This window comes from Triticum urartu, chromosome 5 (genome assembly GCF_003073215.2).
Source record: "Triticum urartu cultivar G1812 chromosome 5, Tu2.1, whole genome shotgun sequence".
Lineage (NCBI taxonomy): Eukaryota > Viridiplantae > Streptophyta > Magnoliopsida > Poales > Poaceae > Triticum > Triticum urartu.
This window is the reverse complement of record NC_053026.1, coordinates 261,946,902-261,957,386: the sequence shown is the minus strand read 5'-3', so window position 1 is coordinate 261,957,386 and position 10,485 is coordinate 261,946,902.

The following is a 10,485-nucleotide window of genomic DNA, read 5'->3' as shown; positions in this document are numbered from 1 at the left end:
TCTAAATTTTCAGGATATAACAAGGCGCGGGTTGAATTTTAGGGACAAGCCTAATGTGTAATATTGTACTTGTATGTACCAAATCAATTCGCACTTCCCTCAACCAAAAAGAAAACAAAAAAAATAAAAATATTCACACAACAAAAAGAGAGAGTCTTGCCCCGTTTTACTATAAAAATGCTATTCAAAGCTACTCCCTCCTTCCATCCATATAGGGCCTAATGCGTTTTTTATGCTAACTTTGACCAAATATTAGAGCAATAATATATGACATGCAACTTACACAAAGCACACCATTAAATTCGTTTGTGAAAGGTTCTTTCAATGATATAATTTTCACGTTGTGCTTGTCATGTACTATTAATCTTGTCAATAGTCAAAGGCGGTCTTAAAAACGCATTACGCCCTATATAGATGGAAGGAGGGAGTATGAATCCATGTTATGTCCAATTAAATTTTTTCGCTTGCTGTATAATGCATGTAACCTACTCATACCAACATTTTAGTGCATTCCAAATGTCTATGCTACCGTTGCAATTCGAACTGAATTTGAATTCATTTCTCTATTTCAATAAGAATCTACAATCATGATTGTTGCCAACTTCAACCATCATTCGTGTATTACCTTAATAACACACCACATGATTACTATAGACATAGATATGAACTATGTGTACTACATGAACTCGAATTCTATTTTTTGAATACACTTGATGTTGATTCCAAATAATAGTACATTTGATGTACTAACTATATATTCATAATCTAAACCATGTTCCATACGTGTACACCGTGTTTATCACACATCGTATAGTGCCCCGCCCCCTACATTATGACAAGTATTTAGACCTGAGCTGCAAAAGCCACACATTAGCCCAAATTATGATCAATGTTCTATATATTATACGTAGTACTAGCAAGATGCCCATGCGTTCCACAGAACATCAACATAATCAAGGGGAGGCCTAATTTGCAAATATGGAGAGGGGTGTGGGTATCTTTTTTCAAAATTGCCATAGTTTCCTTCCTATCTGTCAGATATAAATCAGACGGCCTATATTGCAGGATGGCAGGCACACCATCATCAACAACTCCGCTTTTTATAAGAGTAGAGATAAAATATATTATATGTAGTATAACATGTTCATAACCACACCATGTGTATCACCGTTATATATATTCACACATGCGTCGGTTTAAAACACTATGATAAATTATTCAAATATCTGAATTCGCTTTTTATAATGAAGTATGATCTCTATTCGTCTTTTACACCCACACAATCCACTTATCTTTGTAGCTAGCTAGCGCTAACTTTCTCTCGTGCATGCACACGCCCGCATCCCTCTCACCCTCCCTCAACATTCTCTAGCTCCATCGTGCAAATTCGTCTTTTCACTTTAGGTCATTCACCCACGGTGTGTGTAGGCCCCCCAGCTTCTTCTTTACAGCACACATCAATCGATATGCCTCTCTAGCTAGGTGTGCCTAGCACAAAACACAAGCTTCCCCTCTTCTCTTATCACCGTCCATGCCTCACTCCCACCTCTATTTTCATCGATCTCGTACTCGCACACTCCTTCCCCCTTGATATAGTATGACTCTCGCACCACCTCCTAGATGCATCCCTCTCTCTCTATCCTTCTCCCCGTGCCTCATTTGCTTCTAACACACACATGCATGTATACCGATCTATATCCCAACATATACCTAGGTCAACTTTAACTATCCCCCCCATCGATCGACGTACCTTACAAGTTATGTCTCTCCTTTCTCTGAGAGAGGACGATTGATCTTCCTATGTAGTTATGTCTGCTTAGCACAGCCATATCACCCCCCTCATCATTCGTGCATGCCTCCTGACCCATATCTCACATGCACATGCACAGACAGGCAGCCATCCCCTCTCTTATTGATATAGCAGGCGTGCCCTCTGGTTGTCTAGCAAGCCTATCCCACCATTTGTTAGAAGCAACTCCACTACCACCCCTCCAACACTCTAGCTCTGTCTCTCTCCCAACCTTATTCCTCTCCTACACATATGCATGGATGCCGATCGATCTCCCTTAATACATGAGGTAGATCGATCTCCCTTAATACATGAGGTAGGCCTCTCTCCTCCTCCACACATATACCAGCCATTGTACCTCTATAGTTAATTAGGCCTCCCTCCCTCCCCCCACCACACACCGATAGTCGAGCGCTATAGGTAGGTATCCATGCCACAGAGACAAATTGCACTTGTCCCCTCTCACCTTCCAGTAGGCCAGCCACTCTATATCTTTAACGTGGGCACACACAAATTCGATGGCACTCTTTATCGATCGCGCGCGCACACACACACACATCATCCCTCTCTTCGATTCTATGGACACCTCAAGCCAATGATACCTCCACTCTCTTCTCGTGGATCGCCCCCTCTATATATATGTAGCGACCCGACCCGAATGGATCAAGTCTCTGTGCTTAGGTGTCATCCCTGGATCGGTATGCTGACACACACAGTACTCGAAGGATTTATAACAGAGGTAAATCACATGTATCAAGTAACGTAAATTCTATTACCTCAATCCAAATAGCGGAAGCAACAAGGTTGTGGATTCCCATCAACACCAACGGCAAAGCTGAGTGTAGAAATCGTAACCCTAACGTATCACTTACTCGTCGTAACATGATCCTGCAACATGAGACGTTGCAGCCCGAAACGGGTCAGTACATTGAATGTACTGGCAAATTCACACCATAGAGAATGATGAACAATGGCTATCACTACATGCATATATGGTTGGTGGAAAAGCTCTATGGTTATAAGGTTTTTGCGTAAAGCTAGTTTTTCCCTACTGCAAAGGAATAAATTTATTTAACTATTATGGTGGTTGTGAAACATTGAGAATGGTTGACAGCATTCTCAATCCCAATTAAAATTAATTAAAACCCAACAACATTAATTAGAAGTAACATGTTGAGATTCACAGGATATTCAAGTACTAGATACTCAAGTTGTCCATAACCGGGGACACGGCTAATCATGATTAGTTTGTACACTCTGCGGAGGTTTGCGCACTTTTCCCCGCATGACTCGATCGCCTCCGTTTGTTTTCTCGCACTACATGGTGTTTGAGAAGACGGATGATCGAGACATAGTCTTTCAGAAGCGCTAGCACCTTACTTGTGGGGTAGACAGTACCACCTACAACCCCTACATCTGCTAGTCCACCCCGTAAGAGTTCGCACAACTTAGTCAACTATGCCAGAGCCCATAGTAGCATGTGGCTGCACACGGAAGTTTCTAGCATGAATGATCTTATGATCCCTTTGAGCCTAGGTGGTGGTTCGAAAAAAAACAGGCAAGTCCTGATAGACATCAGGTGCCTCAATCCACCCAGATGTGTGTTTAAGTTGCCACCTTAGATAAACCATTAATTAAATATCTCACATCTGTCATGGATATCACTCACCCAATCCACGTCTACTAGCATAGCATGGCATAATAAGCAACGTAGAAGTAACTCCCAAGGGTTTCATAATAATACAGGTAATAGGTACTACCTCATCTACTTCCCATCCCACAATTTAATTAGATCCTAATCATGCAATGTGTGAGGATTGATCTAATGCAATAAAACTGGGTTGTAGAAAAGGTATGATCAAAGTGTTACTTGCCTTGCTGATGATCCGCGGGACCTAGGGTTTCGAAGTAACAAGCGGCACAATCCGGGTGATCTATCGCAGACAAACAACAAGCATACAATAAGTACTCATCTAATGCACAGGTAAAACTCGAACAAGAGAACGAACCAGATAGTTCAACTTAAGAACTCCGGTTGCAAAGAAAGAGCGAACCGAACAAAGAAACGGAAAAACAAACGGCGGAAGAAAACAACTCGGTTCTAGCAAAAACTTGTTCAAGTTGATTAGACGGAACGGCGGTTTCGAAACGAAACTCCAGGCGCTTGAATCACCTGATTCCGATAAACGAGCGAGAAGAAAGACTAGAACGAAGATTGGATCTGGGATCGCGATCGCGGAGTAAATCCGATGAAAAGAAAGAGACGAACGGTTAAACGAACGGGAGTTCGTTAACCTAGAAGAATCCGGTGATCACGTTCGTTAGGACGAACGGTCCGGCGAACGGTCCAAAGGCAACTAAATCGGAAAAGAAAACGAATCCGATCTAGGGTTTCGGAGAAGAAAACCGAAACGAAAAACCGATCTAGAAACCGGAACGGTTTAGAAAAGAATCGGAAAGAAAACGAATCGGAAGAGAAGAAAAGAATCGGAATGATTAGAAGAAAACGATCCGAGGAAAAGAGACACGGGGCAACCTCGGCGAGACTCCGGCGAAGGGCTCCGGCGGCGGCAGCGGCGATGTAAGGCGGCGGCGGCGCAAGGGCGGCGGCGGCGCTAGGGGTGGCGCGGCAGCGGTGTAGGGCGCGGGGTGGGGTGCGGCTTGGGGAGGAGAGGGGGTTTGATTTGATGGGTTTGGGGGGGGGGTGGGGGGTTATTTATATTGGGGAGGGGTGAGGAGACTTGGGGTAGGGGACAAGAAATAGACTAGGATTAGGAAAAAGAAAACAAAACAAGGAAAAGAGCTAGCCTAGAATCCTAAAAGGATTCGGCTAAGACGAGGCGAGGCGGCGGCCTGGCTGGCTGCTGGCGCCAGGCGCGCAGCGCACAGGGAGGCTGGGGGCGGTGGCCAGCTGGCTGGGCCTTAGGCCCGGCTGGCCTGGCTCTCTTTTTCTTTGTTTTTTTAAATAGTTTCGCGCGCAGAAAAACACAGAAAAGAAAATCTAAACGAGCTCCAAAAATTCTAAAGTAAATTTTCCCCGACTCCTAAAAATGAGCCGAACAAAATGAACTTATCTCCGGGCCTAAAATGCAATTTTTGAAAACACGCATTTTTCCCTATCCAAATAAAATGCAAATAAAACTCCGGCAAACAAAAATTGATCTATTTATTAAATCTTCATTTCTCCTCAATTTTGGGAAAGTCATATTATTCCCTCTCTTATATTTTTTTATCGGAAAAATTATTGAAGATGAAATAAATAAATCAGATGACCCTCTTTTCAAATTCGAGAAAACTCTCAAATATGAAAATAACGAAATCTCCAACTCTCTCCGAAGGTCCTTGAGTTGCGTGAAATTTCTAGGATCGACCAAAATGCAAGAAAATAGGATATGCATGAAGATCTAATGTATAACATTCCAAATTGAAAATAAATTCAAAAGAACTTTGAATTTAATTCTTTGAAACTCCCAACTCATATTTCATATAATTTGAAGAAGTCATTTTATCTTCTCTCGTGAAAATCATTGAGTTGCATAAAGTTTCAGAATTGAAAATATTTTCAAATGAAATTCAAATATTTTCAACAACCCTTTTCATTTAATTTAAATGGAAGAAGTCATATCATCTTCGCTCAAGGGTTTTGTGTTTGAAAAGCATTTGAATTCAAGGAGATCAGAAAGCAAATATGAAAGTTTGGGGAAGTCCTTTTATTCCCTCTCATTTAACTTTCAAAAGTTTCGAATTCACTCACTTTCAGACAATCAATCAAACAATCAGTCAAATCTATCTATTTATTATAACATTCCAAAATTTAGAATTTTGGGATGTTACAATATATGATATATCCATGACTCTATTTCACACACATTGCATATGTTACATTTTTTGATTGAACCCACCCCAAAAAAAACTCTCACAAACCCACACACTATACTATCTCTCTATGTTTGTATCTCTCTCACACAACCCCACGTAGGTGATGTACGTATACAAGAAGAGAATAGGTGCACTGTGCACGTACTCACGCTTCGTGCCCAGCCACACCCGCGCGGGTACACGGTGGAGCTCATTTCTGTACGAAATGGCAGCCCACGTGCTAATTTCAACGCGTGTAGCATTTGTTTACCTAAGGAGGTTGTGTACCACGTGTGCACGAAACAAAGTTCGACTTGATGCGTTGGCGCGTTATTTTTAAATAAAGTTATATTGCTCAATGGCACATACACATAATATAAAATGATTTTTATGGAGAAAAAGGTAGTCCGCTCCACTATATACAATGGAGCCTGCCTGCCTGGTTTGTCTCTCTTTAGAGTATCTCACACAAGGCTGCGGTGGCCTCTCTCTCTGTCTCACCGTTGGTCACTGATCCGGCCACATCCCGTTCGCTGGTGGAAAGGGAGGACGTGCATCGTTTCTCCGTTCGATGGCACCGAGGCAGCACGTCCCGATCTGCGATACATGCCGTTCTCTCTGACCAAGCTCCGGCGTGGTAGGGCCTACGCCACCTGCTCCCTGCCGCAATATGGGCAGATTCCGCCCACTGCCGTTCACCTAGTTACATCCCGACGACCTCTAGGTATCCCCTCCGGCCTTGCTCCACTGCCCGTCTTCCCACGTCGCTGCATGTGGATCTTCCATAGTTCTTTGCCCAAAACGTAGCTCGTCCGACATACTTTCCATATTGCAATCTCGTCCTCACACCGTTTTAGACAAACACAACCGTGTTGTTATCTTCCCTTAGGACAAGGAATATGCTTCTTTTTTGTCGTCGCATGTGTCATCAACTGTTATTGGCTGGTAATTGTTTCCTTTCTACCTCTTTTTTTGCAAACAGGGCTAAACATTTCACCTCGTTGCTATTGCCACCTTTTGGTGAACTGCACAAATCACTTTTTCTTAAGAGTGTTTTGTGCTGTTCTACCAAAATGTCACACGAGCAACATCTCTACATTTCAGTGCGACTACACAAAGGGAGATTGGTTTTGCACTATCCTCCTCATCCAACTCCGAGCCTAATCTTCTCCAACTACTTAGTCTTAAGAGAGACTACAAAGGTGACCGGTTTCTATTCGTGTGTTTATTGTTTCATCAGCAGTCCTCTATTATCGTAATCACACTTAATATCTTTGGAACAGGGACGATCAGCTCTATTTTAGTGGAACTGCACAAAATGATTGGAATGTTGCATGCTCCAGACAGGTACTTTTTCCCCAACATGCCTTGTTGATTTAGACAGAGCTGGGGGGACGTTGCTGCCAATGAAAGGATGTATCAATTTTAATTTAACACCTTCTCACAACTTTGTCTTCAGTTGTGATGTAAATATTAGATCTGATTAGCAAGGAAGTTAGTTTTTTATTGTTTCCGAAAGAGCATCGATGGCAAGACACACGAAACAAAAGCTGAAAGCTCACACCATTGTACAATTTCATGTCGCAGGAAAATTATTTGTATAGTACGTCAATTATGTAAACAAATGCTGGAAGCGTGATAGCATTGCCAGAAGCCTCTTTGGCGTCCTAGTCCATGTGCCATGCACAAAATTATACTCCTTCGTTCCTAAATATTTGTCTTTTTACAAATTTCAAATGGGCATATTTTAGAGTGTAGATTCACTTATTTTGCTTCGTATGTGTACTCCCTCCATTGCTAAATATTTGTCTTTCTAAAGATTTCAACAAGTGACTACATTCAGAGCAAAATGAGTGAATCTACACTCTTAAATATGTTTATATACATCCGTATGTAGTAGTCCATTTGAATCTCTAAAAAGACAAATATTTGAGTAGCCACTCATTGAAATCTCTAGAAAGACAAATACTCCGGAGTATATTTAAGAACCAAGGGGGTAGTGCACAGCCGCATGGGAGACTCAGACCGGTCATTGGGTCGCATTAATAGTGAGTAATGAGCAGTCAAATCATAAGCCCCACCTTTCCCACTGTAAGTTGCTCGGAAGAAGCAACCAACAATACGCTCTTCTTAGAATCCGCTCATACTACTCCATCCGTCACTATTTATAGAGCGCGCTTCAGAAAAAGAAAAAATTTCTGGGACCAAGGCGACTAGCGATCGGCCTGAAAATAGCATTGGTACTTATAGCACGGCGTCAATTACTAGAGGAAATAATGCGTACACACATGCATGCAATGCTTCCACCCCGGGTACACACATGCATGCACTTAGTCCACTCCGTAGTACTACATCAAGAGAAAAATGCGGTTACCATGCCCTAATTAATTCAGCATTAAACCAAACGCGTCTAAAGTCTCTCTGGTGGTGGAAATGCATTGAGAGAAATGCATCATAATGAAGTGCGCCCTGTAAACTATGATGGAGGGAGGAGTAGTATGCAGGTGCAAAACCAAGTACACGTATGGTCAGTTGGCCAATGCACCTCCTCTTGGCATATCACTGACATGTGGGACCAGAGTGTGAGCAAACCAATCTCAATTGACGGCAAAATGGCCAACCCGCCGTTCCTTGAGACTAGCCACAATGGAGAGTAACATACACTAGTAACATACACATATCCCTAGACTATATTACTACCTTTATAGGGGGCAGTAACATAAGTATGATAACATGCAAACCTTCATTTATTAGGTTATAGACTCATATTGCTTTGGGACATGTGATGTTACAATAACTAGCTAAGTTACTGTAACTATCTCTCTCCTCATTAACTCATCGCCACAAAAGCAAATTTGCTGAGTTGGACTCGATGTTACTGTTGAAGTTACTCCCACTGTGGCTAGTCTGAGAGAGATGAGGAGCGAGAACACACAGATGGGCTCACACGGAGGCCAAGATATATTCGAGCATGGTTGATCGATATCATCGTTACATGTTGGGCTTATGTTTTCCGCCCTTCTCCGGAATAAATGTGTACTTTATCAGAGATTAAAAAAAATAAGAGTACAAAGGCTCCACCATGCGGTTCTAGTAGTAGTACTACTCGTACTAATAAACCTTGCGCTTGGCTCTTCGCCTCTTCGTGAAGTCAAACAATGATGGTACTCCGCATGTTCGGTACTAGTAAAGTGTATGCCTCTGGCAATGTGACACCGAATGAACTGATGCATGTCCACCGCCTGGGCGAGGGTATGTTGCATTAGTTAAAAGGCGTAAGCGAGCTTCACCTTGTCCTGCAAGCTTCTCCTCGTTCTGCGAGTTGCTGGGACACACCAACAAGTTGTGCTAGTCCATAATCCCTCCATTCCGGTTAATATGGCTTAATATTTTTTGTGGGTAAATGAGAGGTTTTTATTCATATATAAGCATTCTTAGGACGATCAACCAAGACACTGGTCACTAGGAAGCGAGGTACCCCGCAAAAAAGAAGTAGGAAGCGAGGTGTTCCATCAAGCCATCTCTCGGCCACATTCAAAGTGCAGCAAGCACAATTCACACAAAGATGCGCCGTAAGGTTTGCTGACCTGTTTACATGCTGAATAACAAAAAAAGAGGAAATATTACCGAGCGCTCGTATTTTTAACGGGATATGATCCAGAATTAAGTGATAATTGTGGCGAGTGTTCCATGCAACCAAATTCCATTATCACATGCGAGAACCCTCGAAGAGAACCAAATGTGTTGAAGATTGCTTTATCACATTTTAAAAATATAATAAGAGTGCAGACGTACCTCCATTCGGTTCCTAGTACTAGTATAGTACATACCTCCATAGACTATAGTAGTAGTACTAGCACTAGTAAACTTTGTGCTTGGCTGTTCGCCTCTTCGGGAAGTGCAACAATAATAGTACTAGTATAGTGTATGCTTCTGGCAATCTGACACCAAATTAACTATTGCATGTCCACCGCTTGAGCGAAGGAGAGCTTGCATTAGTCAAAAGTTTCTCCTTCTCCTAGGAGCCACCACGCAAAAGCTTCTCCCGTCATGCAAGCTTCTCCTTGTTCGGCAAGTTGACGGGACACATTAGAGTAATGCTAGTCCATACTGCCTCCTCTCTGGTTAATATGGCTTAATTTCAAACGAGATAAATGCACTATCTGTCACTGTATATTTGTAAAAAATACGGTTAGTGGACTTCATAATACGCTCGTTGTGCTCAATATATACATTTTCCGGTGTTTATACGGTCACTAGCTCACCCTGGCTGAGTATGTGTGTGCATGCACGTGTAGGTTGAGCACTTGAGCATGACCGTGTGTGTTTCGTCGTGTGCTCGGACATGCATGCATTAGGGCGTCGCGCACATTTTTGCGTCCATGTGTACGTGTGACTGTTGCATACACGTAGGGGGAGTATGTGTAGGGGCCACTAAAGGAGCAGTCAAATCACACAGTAAGTTAGTCAGAAGAAGCAACCATCATTTCACTCTTCAATGACACGTACGCAATATAAAATGGTTCATATGGAGAGAAAAAGAAAACCACTATATATACACTAGCAGGAGCCTAAGCTACAAGCCTGCTTACTTGGGTTGCTCTCTTCACAAGTATAGAACGACGGTGGCCACACCGCTGGTCACATATCCGGCCTGATCCCGCAGCTTGGGGAAGCGAACAATGTTCTGCGTAGACGCAGTCGACATCGGTGAGGGAGAAAATCCACAGTCAGTGCGTCCCAATCGGGGGTCGCCGTGGTATGGGCCGATGTCGTGTCCCAACCGCCCTTCCAGGTACAGCCCGACGTCCCAGGTAGTCCATCTTGCTTTTGGAGCC